This window comes from Calidris pugnax, unplaced genomic scaffold (genome assembly GCF_001431845.1).
Source record: "Calidris pugnax isolate Ruff unplaced genomic scaffold, ASM143184v1 scaffold24, whole genome shotgun sequence".
NCBI classification, from domain to species: domain Eukaryota; kingdom Metazoa; phylum Chordata; class Aves; order Charadriiformes; family Scolopacidae; genus Calidris; species Calidris pugnax.
The window spans coordinates 12,362,235-12,385,618 of NW_015090922.1; the positions used below are offsets into that span (position 1 = coordinate 12,362,235).

General features: G+C 41.3%; 1 long non-coding RNA gene across 2 annotated transcripts in view; it reads right to left on the minus strand.

The window, feature by feature from the left end:
- Window positions 1-23,384, minus strand: part of LOC106893141 — a 60,812-nt gene that overhangs the window by 36,940 nt on the left and 488 nt on the right. The window lies entirely within an intron of this gene.

The following is a 23,384-nucleotide window of genomic DNA, read 5'->3' on the forward strand; positions in this document are numbered from 1 at the left end:
GGTTCTGGGTGCTGGAATTTAAAACTTCCCATGGTGAGAAACCGGTCTTGGTCATGATGACACACAGTCGGGTCAACATTGGGCTTCTGAAAGCAGATGCCCGATATCGAGTATTTCGCATAGATAAATGCTGACAATTCAGTTACATAAATCTCAGACATACTTAAAGCTAAATTATATCGAATTTAGTTACAGATACACTGCAAAGTATGTAAAGCTTGTCCACGTTCAACTTTATATTTGTAAAAAAAAAAAAAGTATAAATACATATTTTCTTCTCTGTACTACTCAGTTTTCCTATAGACTCCACAGAAAAGATGCATTTCATGGACAGAGCGAATTGTTTACCCCTCTCAGAGATGACAAATGGTCTGGAGACTGAATTATCTGTGTAAATGTACAATTAAGACAATATGTCCTGTTCAAGCATACTTACAGATGCAAACCCATCCCATTCAGAACATTTTCAAGCATGGTACAAAACGCAAAGGAAACAAAAACTCATTACATTTTCCTATCCATTAAGACAAGTTTTTAAAACTGGCTTCTGAATCCATTAGCTGGAACAGAGGACTAAAGCTCCTTCAAAACATTTCCCTGCACGGACCAATTATCTACGGGAAACTCATAAAATCCTCGTTGTAATAGCAAGTGATCATCATTGCAAGTGCTCCCACAAGCGCTGAGATACCTTCTGTGCTGTTTACGAAGGAAAGACAGAGGAATTACAGAAGTACATGAGGGTTCAAGAAATGTTAGACCCAAGATTACCATGCATTTCCTTTCCACTGTGCCAGTGGTAATGTACCTGTGGCCTTCCACTGTAACCTTGTATTTCCTTTCCTCACAAAACTTGCTAGCAAAGAAATACCATGTGCCTGAATTTTGAGTACCGTCATGGAAGAAAAGCCTCTAGGTTATATTCCCACAATCCAGAGCTAGACTATTTGAAACAGATATGGCCCTTTTTGATGAACAGAAATCACTGACTAATGATGCCCAGGAGATATTTTTCTACCCTCTGCAGAGCTGCCATCATTTTCAAGATTCTCCATTCTCCACTACTGATGTACATTTCTATCATCATGACACATTGTTGCACCTTATATTCAATATAATTTCCCCTCAGTTGTATGCCCTCTTTCCCTAAAAAGATGCCAAGTACCACTCCATCATACCATGAAAACAGCTAACTTTGCCAACAGGTCGACAGCAGCTGCTCCTGAACATCTGGCTTAACCTGTTGCCAGAAGCATAATTATCACTTAGTGTGCTCAACTGCCTGAGGTGTTGGCAAGAGTCACAATTTCTGGTATGCTCCTTTTTTACCCATATAATGGACAGCAACTACCAGAGATAAACTAGAGACCAGACCTTGCCACTTAAGACCTTTCTAGACTTAAGTGGTAAGAGGTGTCTCCTCAATATGAGTTTATATACATTTTGGGCACATTTTCATAAGAAAAAACCCAAACTTTAGTCTTCAAATGCCCGTCTTTCTCCTGGTTCACTCTATTGGCAACGACAAAAGGTAGATTATTGCACCAGGCTACTCAGAGCCACCACTGAACTGCCCTGAGGAAGGGCCTGCCTTTGGTCTTGGTGGTATGTTCAAAGGCCTGATAAAACACACATGGTCATAATGAAAGAAGATGAAAGATCTTTGGACTAATTTATTGCTAATTTTGCCTATTTGGTTTCATGCTCTCATCCTTTACATACCAGGTAAAACCCAGACTAGACTCCCAATATCTTTAATTTTTCATGCTCCAAGCAGGGTTGATACTGGGTTTTGGGAGTGTACTAGAACTGATATTTCTGCTGAAATCAGAATCAGGGTTTCTTCTATCTGGAGTGTGAGAGTGTGAATTGTTCCCAGTGTAATGTTTGATATTGTTTAGATCATCTCCTCAGCTGAAAGTAAGTTTATAACAGAGAAAGAAGCTAAGAAGGGAAATGGGTAAGGGAACTTTTAAGACTGCTAAGAAACTGCCAGACAGGCAATAACGTTGTGTTACAGAGTTTAACATTTATTGGCAAATAAGCAAGTTGGAAATTATTCCCCTCTTTCACATGGCTTCCTGCCCAGTAAGCAGGTTTCCATCCAAGTTCTTCACATCTTTTCTGAACATGAGCTCTTCTTTGTCAAAAGTGATCCTATCACCCAGGCTCAAATGTCAGTCACAGTTCATGGCTAAAGGCTGCCTGTCTTGTATTGAATTCATGGGTACCTTGTCTCCATAAAACTGTCCTTGTTTTTATTCATTATATCATTTACATAGCCTTGCTAATGGGGGACAAAAGGATGTAAAGAAATAGCTCTGGCAATGCTTTTACCTCCTTCCCATCCCTCCAACTCAACTCTCTCCTATGTGTCCTGTGAAAATTATGCTCTAAGACAGAGTTACTGTAGGGACCTACTAGCTCTACTGTAAAACTGTATTCTTTCTTATCAAGTATGAACATTAACTTCCTCTCTTAAATTTAGGGGAGTTGCAATGTTGAAGCATTCACCTCCTGAGTTTTTCATTCTGTTCAAGATTTTTTCAGGGTTGAATTCACAAACTGCAACCATGGTTTGCTAGGAATAGGGAGAGATCATGCCTGAGAGTGACGTTCACTCCTGTACCCACTGGGGATCCTCATATCTTACAAGGTATTTCAACTCTATAAACCACTGAAATTAGTTTCTCTATTCTTCTTTTGTTTACTGATCCTAGAATGTCTTCATATGCAATGTCTTTTTGTGATTATAAATGTCCCCAAACCCTTGTGGATACTTCGTTAGTGATCATATCTGGTTTGCCATAAGCATGGAAGAATTGAGCAAAGACTTATTCCATTCTGGTCAGAGAAGCATACAAGCCTTTTTTTTTTATTATTACACTTAATTTAGAGCTAAAATATAAAAATGTAGTAAATTTCAGTCTCACAAGCAGAAGTCTGTATTATCTCTTACACTAGCATGACACTTCAATGTAGCTCAGAGAGGAAAAGGGAGAATAAGCAGCGGTCATTTCTGAATATGACAAGGTATTTAGAGACTAAGATAGTGAATGTAATATTCTTCATTATGAAGTGTAAAAACGTTCTTCCATCTTCAATATTCACAATGAGTGTTTAAAGGCCACAAACTTGAAGAGCACATTATTAAACTCTTCTCCCAAATGTTACTGTCAGGGTGAAATAAGAAAAATACTTCTCAAGCTATTTTTATTATGTATATCTACAAGACACAGGTGAATACCTATGTGACCCTGCTATAGCTTTAAACAGAAAAGAAGCATGGATGTGAGAACCACACCCAAATTCCAGTTTACAAGCAACTCCTGTTACCTCTTTCCAATTCAGGTATTTCAGACTGCTCTGTCTCTTTACCTATTTAGTGTTTTTCTAATTATTTCCAAACATATAGCCCATCTCATGGAAGTTTGGTATTTCAGAGAAGAAATGAAAACCATTTTTTTTTCCAGAAGATAAATATTTTACTGGGCAATGCCAACAAAATAGCAGCTCAACAGGACCAAGGACATCAGATACTGATCTTGTAAATCTATGGCTTTCAATTCTGCCTCCAATTGTGGAATAGCGTGGATTCAGTAGAGCACAAAGGTATTTTCTTGTGTCAACAGAACCATAGCAATGCTCAAATACTTTTTGTACTTTGGCTTTAGTATCTTATGATACATCTGTTGCTTTTAGTAGTCATGTCTCAATCCCGATTCACATTCAGTGAACCAGGTGAACTTGATTCATGCCCATGCAGATGGCCACATTCAGGCTCACTGGGTGTCTCATACATCTACAAGATCACCTGCCCCAGGCCTCTTGGCTCACATGCATTGCTTAACCAAGCTGTATTGTGCACCTTGTAACAAAATACCTTCCCTCTTATAGGAGGCCAAATACATTATGAGCCCTTCAGCATTTATATTGACTTTTCTGTATTAGCACAGCGCCTCTGTTCACAAGGGTAACAGGCTCCTCGGTTCAGGACGATTCAGACTTGCTGCATTGCCTTCAAGGAGGCAAGAGCACGAAGGGCATGCTGGTTTTTAGCCTCCAATCTGTCTCCAAGGTGCTGCAGTTGTTGCAGACAGAAGCCGTTTTAAAGCTTATATAAGAAGAAAAGACAATGTTAAACTGCAGACAAATTAGTCTTTTTGCTTCCTCTAAGACTTGTCGCTCACTAGAGAAGGTGGCATCGTCCTCTCTGAGGAACAGATCTGATGTCACTGCATCTGCTGCAGCTTTATTCAATACTGTGCTGAGCAGCAGAGAACTGTGCAGCCTTTTGCAATGCAAATACTTTTTTTCCACTCGTCATTTGCCTGGATCAGCCCTATTTCTAGCTCCTGATAACTCTGTTACCACCCTTATTTTCAACTAACAAAAATTACATTTACATCCTTGATATAAACTTGGCACAAAATATCATTTATTTTTGCCTTTACTAAAATGTAGACCCCATAACTTCCACAGTACTTTCTCCAGCCAATTATGGTAATGGGCTTGTGGCATGAGAGACTACTGCAGAACAAGCTGTCACAGTATTAAGTCACTCTTCTGCCCCCTTATCTACAGTTCCTCCTACAGCTCTACAATTAAAAATAAATGCAATCAGGAGTGGGCAGATCTGGATGGGGGTTTTGCAACTTCAAGCAGAGACCACAAGTAGGGTATGGAGACTCCAGAGAAACAAACGTGTTAGTTCAGCCTCCAGGGAACATTCTGAAGATACCTACCATAGACATGTGTTATTTACCTACAGTGGAAAACAAGTATCATATTAGAAAAGTGCTTAAATATACTGAAATAATCAGGTGAACAGACCAAGCTTAGATAAATCAGACTGTTTAAACAACATAAGGAAGGAACAGGAGAAGAAAAATGATTGCTGAATAAAGCAGTAGTAGAAAATTTTATATTTCTATAATAAAGGTTTATTCTACACACAGATGAGTTCCTGAGATGTCAGTGGGTGACAAATCAGGTAGGAAGAACCACAGACCAGGTAGGAAGAACCACAGACCACTCAACTACGAGGCATGGGTTTTTCACATTATCCTTATCTTTTAAGACAGCTTGCCAGCCAAGATAATGTGCTCTAAAGCGAGAGAGTCTAAGGAACATGCCAAAGGCTAAGCAGAAATTTGTGGCAGAACAAACTGAACTCAATCCCTTAATTGCTGCATCGTCACTCCTTACCAACATTCAGGTTAAGCACTTGCAACTTCAGAATCCAGTTAACCAGAGGTTAGGTGTCTACTGCAGCATTACTGCGTTTGCGTTTTTATACCGGGGAAATGGCTTCTAATGCAAATTGTAAGAGCTTTGTTGAGAACAAATGTTAGAACATTACTGAGTTGCTGTTCACGTGCTCCCACCTTGCATGTAAGAAGTGTCAGTAGAAACAAAAATCTACAGATTTTGCATTGTTGTTTAACTTTCAGATTTTCTAACTAATTTTACCTCACCATCAATTTACCACCATAATACTGAAAGATGTAGGACAGTTACAATGCTAAGGGGAAAACCCAGTAACTCCTACCTGCTATAGAGTTTCAAAGTGTGGACGGTAGCACAAGCTGTCTAACTAATCAAGATGTTCGAACTGCAGATGGAGGTTTAAACACCGAGAGCTGAGGGTGCACTGAATTTAGTCATTAGCAGACAGAGGTCGGACAGGGAAGAAGTCGCTTCGCCATGTCAGAAGGCATCTTGGAAAGTGAAAAATCTTGCTCTCCGTGTCACATTACCCTGCTGGTGATGAGGGAAGATGAGCACAGTAAGAAGGCTTCTAACCAGTAGGAAGATAAACACAGTAAAAAGGCTTCTTTTCCCATTTGTAGGACAGAATCACCTATATCTTGTTTGCTACTGAAAGACTGGCCCCACTATACAGACACAGCAGACCTAACCTCTTGGAAGTACTGCCTTTGCTGTAGACAGGCATATGTGCTTCCTGCCAGGAAAGGATTGATGCTGGAGAAGGCTGTTTGGGATTTTTCCCTAAACATTCTTAAGAAGTAGATTTCAAACAGAAATGTCACTATGCTCAGCCCCAGGTTGCACGCTTCATAAATACATTTTGATGATTCAATATTGTGTACAGTGGCAAGATGGCACCAGCCTTCAGGTAATTCATATCATGTAGAAGTCATGACTGGAGGGGAAAAAAGAGAAAAAACAACCATGAGAGTAAAATGGTACCTTGCACATCAGAGCTTCAACCCGCAAGTGCATCTATATCAAGGGTGTGAAATGCTTGGGATCACGGCTATAGATGTTACCACCAGGGCTCCACTGCCTACTGCTAGAGGGCTTTGAGATGGGCTATATACACACCTACATGCTCAGACTATACACCTGATAGAATAGGTAGTATAGACAATAAGCTCTCCTTAATTAATTTGAAATCTACTCCGAAGATTTTGTGTGCGTGTGTGCTCTCTCCTTACAATGAGGAAAAGTGTGCTAGCCCTAAAAAAACAAAACCCAAATGGTGCCTTACATAAGGCCTCTAGATTGAACGGAAATCTCTAAACAGTGGGACAATAACTTGAGATTTTTCACAATATGTTTTCAGGAGCTTTATTTTAGCAGTATGTAGAAAGTATTTGGAAGCTGTGACCTGAAACCTAAAAGAGCTCAAAAGTTCATAATGAACGCTGACATCTGCTTAACCTCACACATCTATTTCTGTTCCTACTACAGCTATGACTGTCACTGATTTTAATCAGTGTCACAACCTTTCATACTAACTCTACAACACAGAAACTTTCAACTTCCAGCTGTAAGCATGGGGAGTAACAGGGAAAACTGAGGGGGGGAAAAAAGAAAAGAAAAAGATATAGCAAAAAGTTTGACTTTCTGTATTTAATTATCAGCATGACCTGTCTTTAACCCAAACACTATGGTTAATAGGTTTCCTGTAGCCATCATGTGATTAGACATGCTCTTGCACCTGTTAGCATATTTAGGCATATATTTTTGTGTCAACGGCCAGTGTTTCTTTCTAAATAAGCCACGACTACATTTTAAATTGCTTAAGTCAACTTCCTCAAGCAACCACAAAGTGAGAGGTTCTCGTGGGAAAAAAGAGAAAAGAAAAAAGTGCTAGGCATCAGTTTTCAGTTCAGAAAACCTCAATTAAACCTACAAATTATTTTATCAGAAGAAGGGAAAAGAAATTAGAAGCTACCTGATCAGAATAATAAATATAGAACAGAATAATAGGGTCACAGGTGGAAAAAATCTTTATCTATGTTTTTATCTTCACTTTGAAGTGCTGTTGCTTTACCCAGATAATCACAGATAACAAGTTCTCCAAGGGTAAACATTGTAGTATTAGTCTACAACTGCTCAGAACAATATAAATAATTCCCATTTGGGGAGAGAACAGAAGCCTTCTGGCCCAGGGCACTTCACAGAGTTGCTCTAACTACTCTCTTAGTGTTTGCACCTGGAAAATAATCTCAGTAAAAAAATTAAAAGGTTTGGTTTTTGGGTTTTTGTTGTGGTGTTTATGTTTGTTTTTTTTTTAAGAAACAGCAGAGCTGTTGATCCTATTCCTCCTTTCCTTTGTGCCTCAAAGTATTATTATTAATATGGTTTTCTCCTTCCAGATTATATTTCAGGGCCAAATTTTGTGATTCTAATTTACGCTCCTCCCCAAGTAACCCATTTTGACCTGATCCTCGTGTTTGCTCATCCCTTTTGAGAGCTCCTTGAAGAGGCTGACTCACTGCCCGCACAGCACCCCCGGCTCCTTTCCCACCGAAGGCACAGGGGGATCACTGTATCTGGGGTGGGTTTCACTTAAAGACTCCTTCTGTTATCAGTCCCGTGGAAGTCTATGGACTGCAGTTAGGCTTTGTACATACTGATACACACACATGTGCAAAGTGCCATCACACAAGGTCCTCCCTGGTTACCAGGCAGTCACTGTGACAATGAGAAAGTGTATTTGTTTGAGACCATTGGTACAGCAACACAGAAGCAGCTTTAAGTATCTTCTACCAGTATCATTTATCTATTCGTATATGGGAATGATACTCTAATATAAAATACCACAACGCTAGCAGTACTGGTTCAACTGTATTTGTGGGTTGGATAGAACTATTCTCTGGAGTAGTTTGGGCTGTGCAATTTTTTTTAGCATGGGCAAGACCCGAGATACTATCTGATTTTGGCTTACAGTCAACTAATCCCTTTACATTTCCACACCTAACTCTCACACAAACTCTGACCAGTCACAGCCCTGTGCTCAGCCTGCTCAAATTGAAGCAAACAATTCCTCATAAAAGGCTGCTCTGTACTAAACACACAACTACCACCCAGCATCACACAGAAAAGAAAGACTCCCAATTTGTGCCTTCCTTACAGCTTACTTTTTTATTTGCAAAAGAAGCCATTTCTGCAGAACTTGAGAGTAAAAAGCAGACTTGTTTTCAGGTCTGACATTTGCCCAGACTGACAAGAAGGCTGATAGCTTGTAGAAGAATTTGGTAAGTAGATAAGGAGTGGATGAGGGAACCTGCTAGCTTTCACCTAGCTACAGACAATAGCCTGACAAATAACCAGCAGGATAAGCAACCCAACCTGCCACAAGGGCAAAACCAGGAGTCTGCTACCCACATCATCATCAGATAAAGCCCTTCAATTTTTGTGCAGAAATTGTGTTAACCTTCATAAATGCCTTCTATCTGATCTTCCCACAAAGCCATTCACTTCCGTATATCATTATTGCCTCTACAACAAGCTAGTGACAACCAAGATGTGGTTATGTTGCTTCAGGGTTTATTGCTTGATTTCTGTTTTTGAAGTTGCCGTATCTGCTCTGCTTACTAATTAGGGTTTTGTACTTACAGTCTGAAGAATGATGTTTAAAAAAACATAGCAAGCAAGAGATGAATCGCTAATAACGAAAAGTAGCAATGTTGTTTTGCCTTAGGTTTCGCTATATGGTTTTGACAAGTACAATGCATGCATTTCTCAGGCATTAAGCATGTTGGGTGGCCACGAATTAGCCAACTAGAGATTTGGGTTTTCCTGCTTACTCACATTTTCCTAGCCATTTATGAAGCAAAAAAGAAAGCTTCAGGAGTGTTAGGTTGTGCGATAAAAAAAAAAGATTCATCTGCATGTGCCCAAATGAGCACAGAGAGACAGTGGCAGGAGGGGAAGCCAAAATAATATCCTGTCCTGGTGATTTCCAAGCCCATCACAGGACCCATCAGCCCACCACAACCCAATCTCCACAGGCCCAGACAAGCACAGGGGCAGGCAGGAACACAAATTAAGTACTCAGAAGGGAAACCCTGCCTGAAACCCTTCCAGGGCTGTCCCAGCAGGTCCTCAGCCCCAGCATCCAGGCATGAAATCCAGCAAGATAGGTCAATACTAGAGCACCTTTTGAATGGCTGCATTGCTGCACAGGAATACGGGACATACTATAGGATGCGGGGAAAGAATATTTTGGGATGACACAAGACTTACTATGGGGTGTTTAGGGAAGGCACCAGAGGTGGGAAAAGGGGTGGATTTAGGTGACAGGGGGATGAACAAGTGCAGGGAAATAGACAGGTAAGGGGATTTAAAATGCTGCTCACGTGTAACCAGTTGGGTGGTTGGAACATTTGTCTGGCCATTCACTATCTTCTTATTAAATTAATTTTTAACTCTTTTTCTGGGTGAGGGACTCTATTTATTATGCATGTGCGTATGGGATTTTTAGTTCAGCTACTGGACTCAGGCCATGGGTGTGAGGGCTGGTGTGTCCATGGAGTGAGTGTGCAAATGCTAACCCACGAGGAGGTGAACCAGCCTGGAGGCCAGGGGTGTCTTTAGGGGCAAAAACACGGGGGAGTTGGCTACTGGAGACCAGGGCCAAAAATATATATCTATTTTCGTCCAACAATGCTAGAGGACCTCTAGCTTGCTCAGCCAGAGTGGAGCAGGATGCTGCTTTTACTACTCTCTAGGAACACATTGTCAGCCTCACTGCTGGTTGGATCTGGGCATGCAGCAGCCTCACCTATCTCAGGCCACTGGTGATGTATTTTCCCCTAACAACATACCCTTTTTCTGAATTATTTTTATTTGCATATAAATTGTTATCACTACTCCATACCATAAGTATGTTTCATGATGTACTCTAATCACCAAGAGGGACCTATATGCAACAAATCATTGTTTCAGCACCCTATCTTCTCAAGTCCACTCTGACTTTTTTTAAAAAAAAAAAAAGTGGTGGCTACTGTATTAATAATTCTCAGGAACTTAGATCAAGGCAATTTAACCAGGGAAAATGTAACTTAACAGTCATGACAGAAATAACCACCTATTTTTCACAGGAAAGAGCAGATATATTTGCTGTTCACAAGCAAATCCCACACCATGGTCATGATGGACCTCTGCATATCTTCATTTATCTACCAGCAGATGTTAAGGGCCATAGCCCTTCAGAGATGAGGAGAAGTAGACATTTAACTCTGATCACAGACAGAGAAAACTCCACATGAAGAGCGTGCAGACTATATAAACAGGAAAGGAAACACAGACACAGAGAGGCAAAATGTCTTTCCCCAGGTCATACACCAGGTCCTTGACCAAGCCAGAAATAGAGCTCTGGTTTCCTGAGCCCCCTCCATCCCACAGCACACCTGGTCTCCCACGTGGTGAGGCTGCAGATTTCAGTCTCGTGTAGGGACACCCCTTCAGACACTGGTGCATCTGGAGAACAGTGTAGCAGCAGTTTCGCAGGAGCGACACCTTTACTCTTTCCAGGAACTGAAGTTTCAGCAGAGAAAACTGGGCCAGGAGGTATTATACAGCAATGATGGTATTTTAATATTCTTCACTCCAAAACAGCAGTCTATCCTTTTCTGGATCACATTTAAGGGATTTATTTTACACTATAAATCCATAGTTTCTCCTCCCATGTAAGTGGCGATTTTTATCACCGGACAGCTTCACCACAGAGTCTAGTTATACAACTGCTAAGAAAAACTTATATTTTGAACACTAATAAAACAAAAAACACAGCACAAGAAGAAAAGTCTCTACTAGGCAAACATCAAACCAAATATATAGCATTGCTGTATCCCCTTGCCAGCAAACAGTGGAGGTGTTTCCCACTGGAAGTGATTTTTAGTTAAGCAACTGATTCAAAGTACAGAAATATTCATTCTTTACATATTCAATGTGATGACAACTGCAGTGTCTGAAATGTATGCTGGGGTCCCAAGCCTGTTGACCCACAAGCAAAATTCATCAGGTGAGAATCAGATCTGAATTTGCTCTTCTGGCCCTTTTTCTACCAGATGCAGGGCAGCAGTTGGGCTCGTTAAGTAACTCACAAAATCAGAGTTGCAGGCAGTGGTGTCTCATTCAAGAGCAGCATCTGCGTCATTCCCACCCAGCAGCGTGTACTCAGTGCTCTACTTCATACCCTCAGGCCTGTTTGGCTGTGTTAATGCAATAATGAGTAGGTGGTTTGGTTTCAATTTTCTTATTTTCACTACAGCAAAAGGATTTGGAGGAGGATTTGAACTGTAACTTAAGGAAATTATATATACAGTTTGTTCGCAAGTCACTGGCATTCTTCCTATTCCAGAAGGAGCTCACCTCAGCCAAACAAAATGCCCCCCCCGGCCCCAGGTTTGAGCTAATTACATATATGCTATTCATGTTACCTCAACTTGCAGTAACAACAACCATTCAAATACCAAAAGCGTAACTCTTGTGAGCGCACACAGCTTGGGTGCACGCAGACATACATCCCCACCCCATCAGTGTCACTCACAAGCATGTACTGCCTCGTGCGGTCCTGTCCCGCTCTGCTGCTGCCCCTGCCTCCACCCCTGCTCCCTCCCACCCACACCTGAAATGAATCCCCCTGTAAAGCTTGCAAGCCAGGGAAAAAGGAGGCCTGGCATCAGACTGCGCTCCTGCTGGCTTCCCACAGCCTTTCAACCCCTTTGTCCTCAAGACTTAGTTGTCAAAGTTGAAGCTTTCCCAAGACGTATAGCAGAAGTGGCACAGCCCAGTCTATCATCTTCTGAGGAGAACAGGGCCAGTGGAGAGGGGACAGCAAAGCATATGTCTGTGCCCAGCCACAGCCTTGCATCGGGTGATAGAGCCTGACACTGGGTGATCTGCTACCCCAGAAGGAGGAGGAAGAGGAAGGCTCCTCTCACCCCGTCTCTGCTCCTACCCCTCCTGCAGGAGGCAGTTCTCTGCAGACCACAGGGTAACCCATTAGAATGAGTCCCTCTTTTTGACATGCATTACTTTCATTTGGCAAAATCTTGCCGTTCTCCTCAAACACCAGGCTACGCTGGGACTGAAGAATGAAGGGCTGAATGTTTCGATGATGCACATGCAGCCTGGAGTAAACCAAAGTGAATTAATAACGCTACACCTGGGCAGTTAGTGCACACACTGCCTATTACCAGAAGGCTGCGAGCCAAGTGCCATTAACCTCCAAGGCAGATCATTATTCGACCATAACACCCAACCTGTCATGTCTCATTGTTTCATTAACGCAGTTCTGGAAAACCTCTAATAAAGTCAGGGAAACTGTTGCCTCAAAATTAGCAGAGATTACAAGATTTTCCACGTGGATACTGAAGAGAAGAAAAGGAAGCCTATTACAATAATTTTAAGGGCATTAGAGATAACTGTGATAATTTTGTTTCTGATCTAAAGCCCACTGAAGGCAGTAAACAGGCTCCTAGTCTTTTCTTCTGAAACAGTGATTTTATTATTATAAATATGATTCTCCCCCACTCATTTATTAAATTAAATTAGAAGTTGCCCAGCCCAAAAGAAACCTGTAATGCATGTACCAAAATATTTGCATGGCTGACAAGCTCTGTCTTTGAATCTTCATGAAAGGCATATAATTGTGTTTAACGCAATTTATTTGTCATTAAAGAAATAAGCTTTGATCCAAACATCTTTGCAACAGAGATCCAAGGAAACTAAAACTCCAGGTCTATTTTAGAGCAATGTGCATTTAAAATTCATTCCTTTCCTAATCAGATAAGGAAATTTATTCCCTAGTAGATTATAGAACTATAACAAATTTTAAAAAAAGTATACTTATGTAACTTTATTAATGCCTCATAACTTAAGGCTGGACTAGTTTGGTTTGGGATCTTTTTAAAATTTTGTTTTGGTAAAGAAGGGACATTCTTATTGAACTTAAACCAAAAATCTTTGGGAGAAAGATTGACTACACCACCACCCTAGAAAGCTTAGATAGCACCTAATCAAGTAGGTTTCCAGTGTTTCAATGAGTGTCAACTGCCAGCTGACAAAAATAAACACAAACCTAACTGGGAAAGAAAGGAGAGTTTTGAAAAACTTTAATGGAAACACTTTCATGAATGATTTTGATGATAGTGCCAGCTTGTCTGCGTTTAAGTAACTCTCTACAATGTGTGCATGGCCAACAGGGATCTTGTACTTCTATCCACAAGGGAGGAACCAGCTAGCTGGGTTTTTTATTTGTTTGTTTTTCTCTTTTCCCTTTTTTGGTTTAATCAAGACATGAGCAAAACAAATGCTCCAGAATGTGATCAGTTGAAAATAAAAAAGAAAAAAAGAAAAAAAGAAGAAAGAAGAAAGAGAAAACATAAACAAAGGAAAAACCTCTCCAATAGAAAAAAAAATTGTGTTTTTTCCTCTGCCAAATGCCTCCAGGAAACTTTCTGTGGGAGTTGGGACATTCATCTCCCAGAATCTGGCCCCTAGCAAGGAATTGCAGTGTGCCAAGCCAAGAAGAGGGGGGAGGGTAAAAAAAGGGAAGCAAATTCTACACTGATTGTGAAATAATAGGATCATCTAATTTCCTATTACGTATGTGAAATATTTCTTTAAAAGGAGGAAAGTTACTTAAAAGTCATGATTGCTTAAAAAGAAAGAAAAGCTTTAAAGACCACACTGATTTGACTCTCAGACTGGTTCTTACCTACTTGAAAATAATTTATTACGGCATTTAAAAAAAAATTTTAAAAATCACAACATCCATAGTGGATGGGAACATCTTTTGGCCACAGCGGTCTCTGCAGTCTAGGTTAGCCTGTTTCCAGCTCTGGCAAATACCAGATGCTTGAGGAAAAATGTAGGACTACCACAAGCATGTGGTAACACCTCACCAGATTAGTCTGCTGGGGTCAACACAATTTACAGATCTCCTGTTATACTCCTTAAACCCAGAACTCTTGAACCAATGTGAATTTCTAGCACCTCTACACCATCAACAGCTTAGATGAGCTTACAAACCACCGCCCGTTACTATAAATCTCAAACCCACTACAATTTTTCACATCCCCTGGATCTCATATTATAAGCAGCAGCAAACAACTAATTCCTTTTCATCTTTGCTGTGGCATCAAAAGACTTTTGCTCATCCTTTCTCAGTGGCTTCTTTCCAAGAAAGGAAGTCCCAAGCCTATTTGCTGCTGTACACAAGATATTCGGTGCCTTTGACAATGACTGTTGCTCTGATCTGAATCTTCTCTAGTTCTAATCTACCTCTTCTGATGTGGAGCTGCCCTTAGCCCTTTTCTGTGCTGTTGACTTTTGACTGCTCATCCCATTGTGTGAAGGCTCAATGCAGGCAACAGTGGAACCAAAGGCTCTTCCAAAAATCAGTAGTGAGGCGAGCATCTGGATTTTGGACCCATCAGTTCCTCAGGGACTGTCAGACAAATCCATTAGTAAAAAAAAAAAACCAACAACTACTAAAAATCATCACCAGCGCCCACAACGAAATCCAGGTTTTCATTTTAAGTCATGTAATTTTTGAGTAAGGATAAGTCAAATTTGTTATCCAATGTATTTTTTTAAAGAGAAAGATACTCCTAGAACAGACTCACTGATATAAACAGTTTAGTTAAATGAAATTTCTATTGCTACAATGCTAGTTTGAATTATTATTCATACGAAGATCCTTTTATTCCAACCAGACTGATGTGGAAATTGTCACGCTCTAAAGACAACGCTACTTTAGAGTGCCTGCACAGTAGAACAGCTCTGTCCCAGTGAATGTGTCTCTAGAATACCCTTGTTAATTTATCCCTACCTCTAAAAGGGCCTGAAATAGAATTGCCAGGCTCCTAAGTCCAAAATATCCATTCCAGAAAGTCTGTTTTTCCATTTGTTTTTAAGCAACAACCAGCACATGTCTTTGAGCGTGTCCCAAGAGGTAAACTTGTGTTTCTGTCCCCAAATGGAAGGGCAGAATTAGCTGCTTCTTCAGACATTTTCCATTCCTTTCCTTAGATTCATTGAGTTCTCCCAGGAGAGGACTATAGAAATAGATGAGGAAATCATGTGTGTAAGGATGTGATGGGGCGGGGTGGGGGTGGTGGAAACATCGGGGTATGAACTGCATTCCCCCTAGTCCTGTAATGACCACTGGCCAAATCTTGCAAGGGGATCCACAGGCTTGTTGCTACCATCAGATCTAGCAGTAGCTCAGGAATAACCAAGCCTGAGGAGCTGTAGGGTCCAGACAGGAAGTAAAATACAGCTCCACCAGAACAACATTGATAAGAAGAGAGTTCTAGCTACACAGGGTCTGAATTATGACACAGGGACAGCTTTGGGTTCTTCAGATCTGACCCCAAACCAAGCAAACACTGGAGAAGTCAGGAAGTTTTTCTTCTGACTGGAGAGTACAGGTCCAGGCCTTTGGCAGTCTTCAGGGAACAAGATTTTAAAAATCTGTGGAAGCCCAGTAACAGATGCTGAGATGAAGCATTCATAGCATGCATTCTAATAATTTCTGTTTATACAACTGAGGAAAAAACCTAACTAAAACTAATTCCTTTTTGTGTGGGAATCTGCTCTGGTTTAACTCAAAGGTCATTTTTAAGTCTGTATGCATTTACAATGCTAGACAAATATTTGTCAAATATACAGGCTGCTGGTCTCATTCAAAAGATAAAGGTTATGGGGGAGGAGGGGAAGGAAAAACACCCCACCAATGCAGAACACAAAACTGAAGGAACCTTAAGGAAAAGCATCCATCTACCAGAGGGCGACACATTCCTGCTAGCAGAGACTGCCACCTTTTGGGGAACTACCTCAGAGGCCGAGCAGAAAAGGGGATGCTTCAACTTTCCCACAAATTTCCAGTCTTGGTTCTGTGTTGGCCTTTATGTCAGGAGAATCAAACGGGTTTAATTTCTCAGCTAACTTCCAGTATAGGGAAAAAAAGAATATTTACAACCAGACCACTGAACTCTGAGGTTTTTTTTCTTCTGTTTCTGAAAGAGCAAAGTATATTTTTACAGTCCGTTCATCTCGTCTGCTGCTATTGTTTTTGAGTCTGTTAGCCAACTTCAATTAACTTTTACACAGCGGAAATCTCTCCAATAACAATATCTCGACTCAATTCCTAAGAATTAGCAGCTGAGATGAGGAACTACATTCAAATTCATGCCTCATTTGGGGAGAGCAAAGGAGGAACTTGGCTACGACACTTCTTGGCTGGTAGCAGCCAGTCAACCAGCGCAGAAGTGGCTCTCCACTGGTCACTGCAAATAGTCTTTTTCTTCCAGATCCTTGTGCCAGCCTTAGACACACAAGGTCAGGACAATGGAGGCTCATTGCGGTAGGCAAACCAGGAGGGAAATGGATCACAGGTCAATTGGGTTCAAACATCATTGGCTCCACTCATCTTTTGGTGGCTTACGTTGCTGATACAGAGACAGAGCCGACGATGAGGGAGAAAAGTAAATACTTTCCACTCTTCAGAAGTGTTTTGCTTATATCATGTGTGAAACACGACTGTGCCAAGTCCTAAGCCAGTATCTTTTAATGTGTTTTACCTGAAATCTGACATCAAAATAGGTCATCAGATTTTAAAAAAGATCCATAATGCAAAAAACTGAGCTGTAAAAAAAATAAATAAAAATCTTACCACACCTGTTGAGGTAGAAGTAGCAGATTCAGTCATTTCTGCTGTCCTTCTTGCCCCTTTTACCAGATGGGGTTTGGGTTTTATTCTCCCTTATTAAACCTAGCTGCCTGATTTCAATCCCATTTCGAAAGACAGGGATATTAGGTTCTTATAGGAGTACTGACAGTGGTGAGGGAAGGACAGCCTCAGTACCTCATGGAGGGACAAGCTGCAGCCAGAGCTCAGCCACATCCTTTTAGACACAAGGGGCTGTGCAGGAAGCCAGCCATCGGTCCGCACGTACAAGAACCCAAGAGCTGCCTGCTCTCACTGGTGAGCATTTTATCTCACAGTGCTATCTGTAGCTGCACCCCACTATGAAATCCCTCTCTCTGACCTGCCTTTTTCTGTTTTTATAAAAACCGGTCTTTGCACTGACACTGGATCTCCCTCACTTGCTCTCTCGGACAAGGAACCCTGCAGTTTCAAATCACAGCAGAAATCTTCTTTATAGCCCCTGAGGGCAGAGATACCAAGGTGTAACAAGTGAAACAAACGAGTTTCACAGGAGCCTAGTTGTCACTGGCCAACTAAACTACTTTCTACCCCTGTAACATGTTCTCTTCTGTCACCATATAGGAGACAGAGAGGACACTGCTCTTCAGAAGGTCAAAAGCACCTACACGTTGCCCCAGTACTGCAAAAGGGAATAAGGAAAAAAAAAGACTGCTCTGGGAGACATACCAAATGACAATATTTCCCAGCAAGTCTTCCACTCCATGCAGCTGCTGTCCCTACTGGGCTGCTACCTCCTTGTCCTCTCCCTGTTTCTCCTTGTATCCATCTGCATTTATAGTGAAATTGGATCTTGATGTGGAGGAGCAGTGGAAACTGAGATGTTAATAACCCTGTAGAGAGTTACTGGGGCTGTGAATGAAAAACTACACTGAGAGGGAAGAGCAATTAGTGTCTCACACAAGAGGTTCATTGCTGGAAGGGCAAGAGCAAAAGAGTTACTTGGGCAGTATGAGAAATTTTGCTTGCAGGGCCCATGCCCTCTTTTTCCTCCCTTCGCAGCTCATTTGAAAAGCAGGAGCTTCAGCACATCAAACTGCAGAGGGCACTGGAAAAAGAAGGACTTTGATACAGTCACATCAGACTAAACGCCTCAGTAGGGCAGTAGAATCTGTGCTGCTGATTTTCCTCTCCAGCAAACAAAGGAGACAAGCGAATAAGTTTAGCCTCATGCCTCACCTGAAATATACTGAGACCTCACTGGTTAGAAGCCACAACCCTAGGATTTGAAAACATCAGAAGAACACCAGAGATCTCTATATAAATCATTACAGGCTGGCCAAGTCTTTAAAATGCAGTGAGGTGTGTTAAACACTACAGACAACTGACTAGCTAGTTATTTCCAGTTTCAATACTGAAATACCATGGTAGCTACAAGCAACTGAAGCCCACATACAAATTCAAAACCCAAGCCAAGTCTTACAGCAGTAGTTCTGGACTGGATCCATTCAGAACAGCACTTGTTACAATTCTGATCATAGCCAGGTGTTAGAAAAACCTATCTTAAAAGATTTGTTCCACCCTAGCTTAAAATCTAAACCATCTTCAGGAAGGATGCTCTTAAAACTCCTGCTATTACAGTGGCTACAAATCCATCATCTCTGAATTAAGGATTGAGGTCATAATAATTTTCCACCCCCTACAGGCTCCAGAAAGAACAAACATCAGCTTGTGCAAAGAAAGCAAAAACTGGACATTTTCTAGTCTTGATAGACAGAAAGATTGTTCATTGCACAGGAGGAACACAGAAGATAACTTATTTTACCCTTGAAAAGCTAGTCTTGTCAGAGACAGAAATTCAGAATATCCTTCTTTTAGTTAGACATCTTTGAAGGATGCTACAACTTTGGTGAGCCAACAAGAGTTGATCAATTATTTCCCTTGTTCTCCTTTGAAAAGCAAAAGCATTTTCTCCATTGGAACTGCTGTAGCAGAACTGACAACAGATACCAATTCAGTGAGCTGAAGAATGCTGTTGGGAATACATGACAGCCAAAGGCTTGTCTGAATTCTTGTCCACCCTAGACATTGACACAAGATCATGCTCAGGCGATCTTAAGTTTCCAGTATTCTATTAAGAAGTGACAAATAACATGACCCCAGACGAGATAAGAAGTAATTTGGCCCTCCTCACTTCTCAATCCAGTGATAGGTGGGCTAACACTGAGAGGGTATCCCTGAAAATAAGTTAAGCAGAAACAATTTAAGCTGTGATAGTCTTACCCAGCTGCCTACAGCACGGCTCTGGATTGTCTCTCTTCTGCAAGTCTTATTATCTACCACTTGTTGGTTTACTCTCGGTGTCAAGGGCATATTTGGCTTGGCCAAAATGGAACACTGATCAGGGTAAGAATATCTCCTCTGGGCTCAAGATACCGCCTGAAGTGGGGGAAAAAGAATAAATAAAATCATACTCCATAGGAACATTGTAGTAAAATAAAATGGATAAGCTCCTAGGCCAGCAGAAATGTTCAAATAAGTTTTCTCCATAAAACAAACAATAAATTACTCACCAAAAATCTATCAAGAGATTCTTTAACAGCAAGATAGGAGAGTTTTCTGCAAACCAACCACACCAAGTTTGTGTCACCTTAAATCGCCTGGGAGAATTTTTTTAACCTTGACAGATAAATAAAATAAACATCTTCTGTTCTAGGCACCAGAATGAAGCTGTAAAAACAGGTCTACCAGCCTAACTTGCTAGTCAAGTTAAATCTAAACAAACGTTTCAGCATTATTTTAGCCAAAGACAACTTTTAGTTCATATACCTTCTTGTTGCCCTGGTCAGATTACTAAGAAGATGTAACTTGAAAAATTTAAGTAGAATAAGATTCAAAGTCATATATAATCATCTAGGAGATTTACGACGCTGCATAGTAGCACAGGGCAAGATTTCTTATGGTTTTGAAATACCTCCAAAAATTCGGCAAGGTTTGGTCATCTATGTCCTTTTGGCAACTTGGAACTCCACCCTTGCTAGATTTATGCAAATGTTTTGAAAAGTTGTTTTATCTCTAGTCATCCATCAGCCTCCCACGTTTCTACAGGAATGAGGTTAATGGGAAGAAAAAAAATTAACCTAGACGAGATTTGTCTGCCCAAGGGGAACACAGCAGCGAGTGTCTTGAATAATTTTGAAACTTTCAAGTTCAAACGACGACCAACATTTTTAAAAATATGTAAAAGCAAGGGTCAGTTACAAAGCACAGATGCAAGGGTCCCTCTGCGACCAGTGCAGCAACTGATAATGTCCAAGAGAGGGCAGTCTTAGACCAGGGAAGAGTCACAGAGGGCTTTATTGCTACACCTGTATTCGAAAGCCTTGGTGTTTAAATAGCACCGTTCACCAAAAAAGCCACCTGGATACATGTCAAAACTTACAAGTTAGCCTCCTGTAAGCTTCAAAGGGGAGGGAAATATTATTTCCCTTTTACAAGTGACATGACAAAGGCAGCATGCTGCACCTGGATCTAGTCCAACAAAAAAAGTATGCAGTTAAGCTATTCTTTATGCTATTCTTTAAATACACCATCAGTTCTACAGCAGTCAACACCACTTCTCCTTACTTGAGTTCACCAGCAGTAAGATAAAGGTAAGGCAATCACACAGATTCTGCAAGACTGTATACCAGCACAGCAAAAATAATAACTAAAATATTTATAAGTTATATAGCCTTTTCCCCTCAAAGACAAAGGGTCTTCTAGGCTTTTTAAAAAAAACAAAAAAACCAGCAAAAACACAACAAAAAACCAAAACAACCTATCAGCCAGCTAGACTATCCCAGTCCTGCTTTCTGCTTTTCCTTCTAAACAGAGGCTTTACTACCTAAATAATTAGGGATAGAAAACTATACCAGACCAGAGTCTTCTCTACGTTTCTTCAAATCCTTAATGAAGGCTGTTTGGAAAAGTCAGATCCAAAATACATTCCAGTACCTTCTTTCTTGCCACTAAGTGGACTAGTTTCTACGAAGACGCAAAACTTTATACTAATTCCCACTGCTTCCAACCCCTCCATGCTTTAGACACATCATTTTGATACCAGCACTTCCAGCCTAAGCACCAGCTGATTGGTGGTGGTTCCCAGGCCTTGGAGAGACACCATATTTTGAGTGGTTACCCTCAGCACTCAGAAGACAGCCTGGCTGGAAATAACCCAAGTCCTACAGGCCATTTATCTCTACTTACACTAAAGGCAGAGCCACCAGCTGATGTGCAGGAAGCAGCACCCAGGGCTTCAGGGACCCAGTGCTTGTATCAGAGCAGACAGGGGACAGAGGCAGGCTGCCCTTCAGGAGCACTGGAGAAAACACCAAATTAGGGATGGAGGAACAGCTGTGAGCATGGTACCACTTCATCTAAGTAACAAGATCTTGATTCATTTACATGAATGTCCTGCTGGGGCCCTTACTCCAGCTGCACACCATCACACTCAGCACCTGTGAGATTCATCTACTTCTGCCTTACAGGTGGCAAAGCCCACAGACACATGCACCCCAGTCGGAGAAACTGGAGTCCAGTGAATTTTGTTCCTTCAACCAGAATCACCCTAAGCATCTTAGAGATACACCTCATCCTTTTTCTCCAACCCTCTCTCAGAAGTATTCACATGAAGCCATTTTTGTTCATGCTGGTGACCAATTTCATTAAAGTTTGCACTTCAATTTTCATTGATTTCACTAAGCTGGTGAAAGAAGTCACACACTCAATTTTTTTTTCTCCATTAAGTATAGCCCTCAAAGATATCAGAAGTTTCACAACAGCAATAAGACTTTTGGGAGCAGAACACACACACACAAGAAGTATGCTGGGGTAGAGGGTTTCTTAATGGAAATTAAAATTCTATTAGTTACTATTTTCTTGCTTCCCTCACTGAAGTACTAAAAATCCCCCAAACAAACATTCCAACAGCTTCTGCTGCCAACAGAACACCACCATGGGAAACACCAAACAACTCAGATCAAAGTTGCTGCCCAGTGTGCGTATACCTGGAAAGGTTTGTGGCGGTAATGAGGCTTTTATAACTGTACTATCCCATCAGCCTCTACAGTGGAAATACTCTTGAGTATTTTTGCAAGCCAGAACAGCTAACCCAGCTACCACTGAGGTTAACAGAATGATTGTCACTGGTTTCAGTGAAAGTTGGACCAGGCTGTAGAATCATAGAATCGTCCAGGGCACAAGGCACCTCCAAAGGTCATCTAGTCCGACCTCCCCGCAGTCAACAGGGACACCCCCAACTAGACCAGGTTGCCCAGGGCCTCGTCGAGCCTCTCCTTGAATATCTCCAGGGAAGGGGCCTCAACCACCTCCCTGGGCAACCTGTTCCAGTGCTTCACCACCCTCATAGTAAAGAATTTTTTCCTAATATCCAGTGTAAATCTGCCCTTTCCCAACATCTACATGGTAAGGGCCTTGGAAGAAAGCACTAAGGCAGGCTTTTAAAATTCTCTTCACAACAATAAAGCAACAACAGACCTCAAGAGATCATAGCTTTTAAGAAGCCAAATGCCCATTTCAGTAACACCCACCCAAGGCTGGATATTTCAAGTAGTTTGGAAGAAGCTCCACAAAGAGCTAAGCAACTATAGTTCCCCAGCTCCAAACAAGAAAAAAGGAATCCCAAAAAGTGCAGAGTTAATTAACCTAACAACAGTACTACAAACTTTTTTTTTTTTTTTAAGAAAAGCCAAGAACACAGCTGTTTATGCAGACACAGTGCATCTCTGCAGAGGTACAGTGTGTTGCTTTTAAAGATGCAACACGTGTGAAAGCCAGCCCTTTTACAACCAAAGCACGGACAAAAGAGTAATTCAAGAACATTACTGTAATTTAGGCCAAAGAGTTTGGGTCTTTGCAAATAAAATGGAAGATGATAAGAAGCCTGGGATTTATGGTGTGATGTGCCTCCAAGGAGGCTGAGCCCACACCTGGCTGTGATTGGTGACATCCCAGGTGCAGGCACTTACCCATTTAGGCCTCACCTCTCACCACTGTGGGGGAAAGATGAGCTGCTTGCATACAAAACCACACACTTTTTACACCTGAGTTTTGCACACTGGGGAGTCATTCTCATAACAGTAATGCAACTGGGAGCCAATCTCATTCCATGAAACAGTTTATAAAGCTGAAGGCAGCAGGAAGAACCTAAACCCTTTTTCTCCAGCAAAGCTTATGTTAATCTAAAAGAAGGTATCAGAAGACCTGAATGTCTCTTTGCCCCAGTTTGCCTGAACCCCAAGTACATGCAGCATACCTAGAAGTTAGCTACTCATGACTGGTAACAAGTGTAGTACCAACTTTTAAACCAGTTCCAACATGACTTGCAGCAAAACCATCCAACCCACAGGAACAGCAACCCTTTACACAACTAGCAGAACTGCACCTA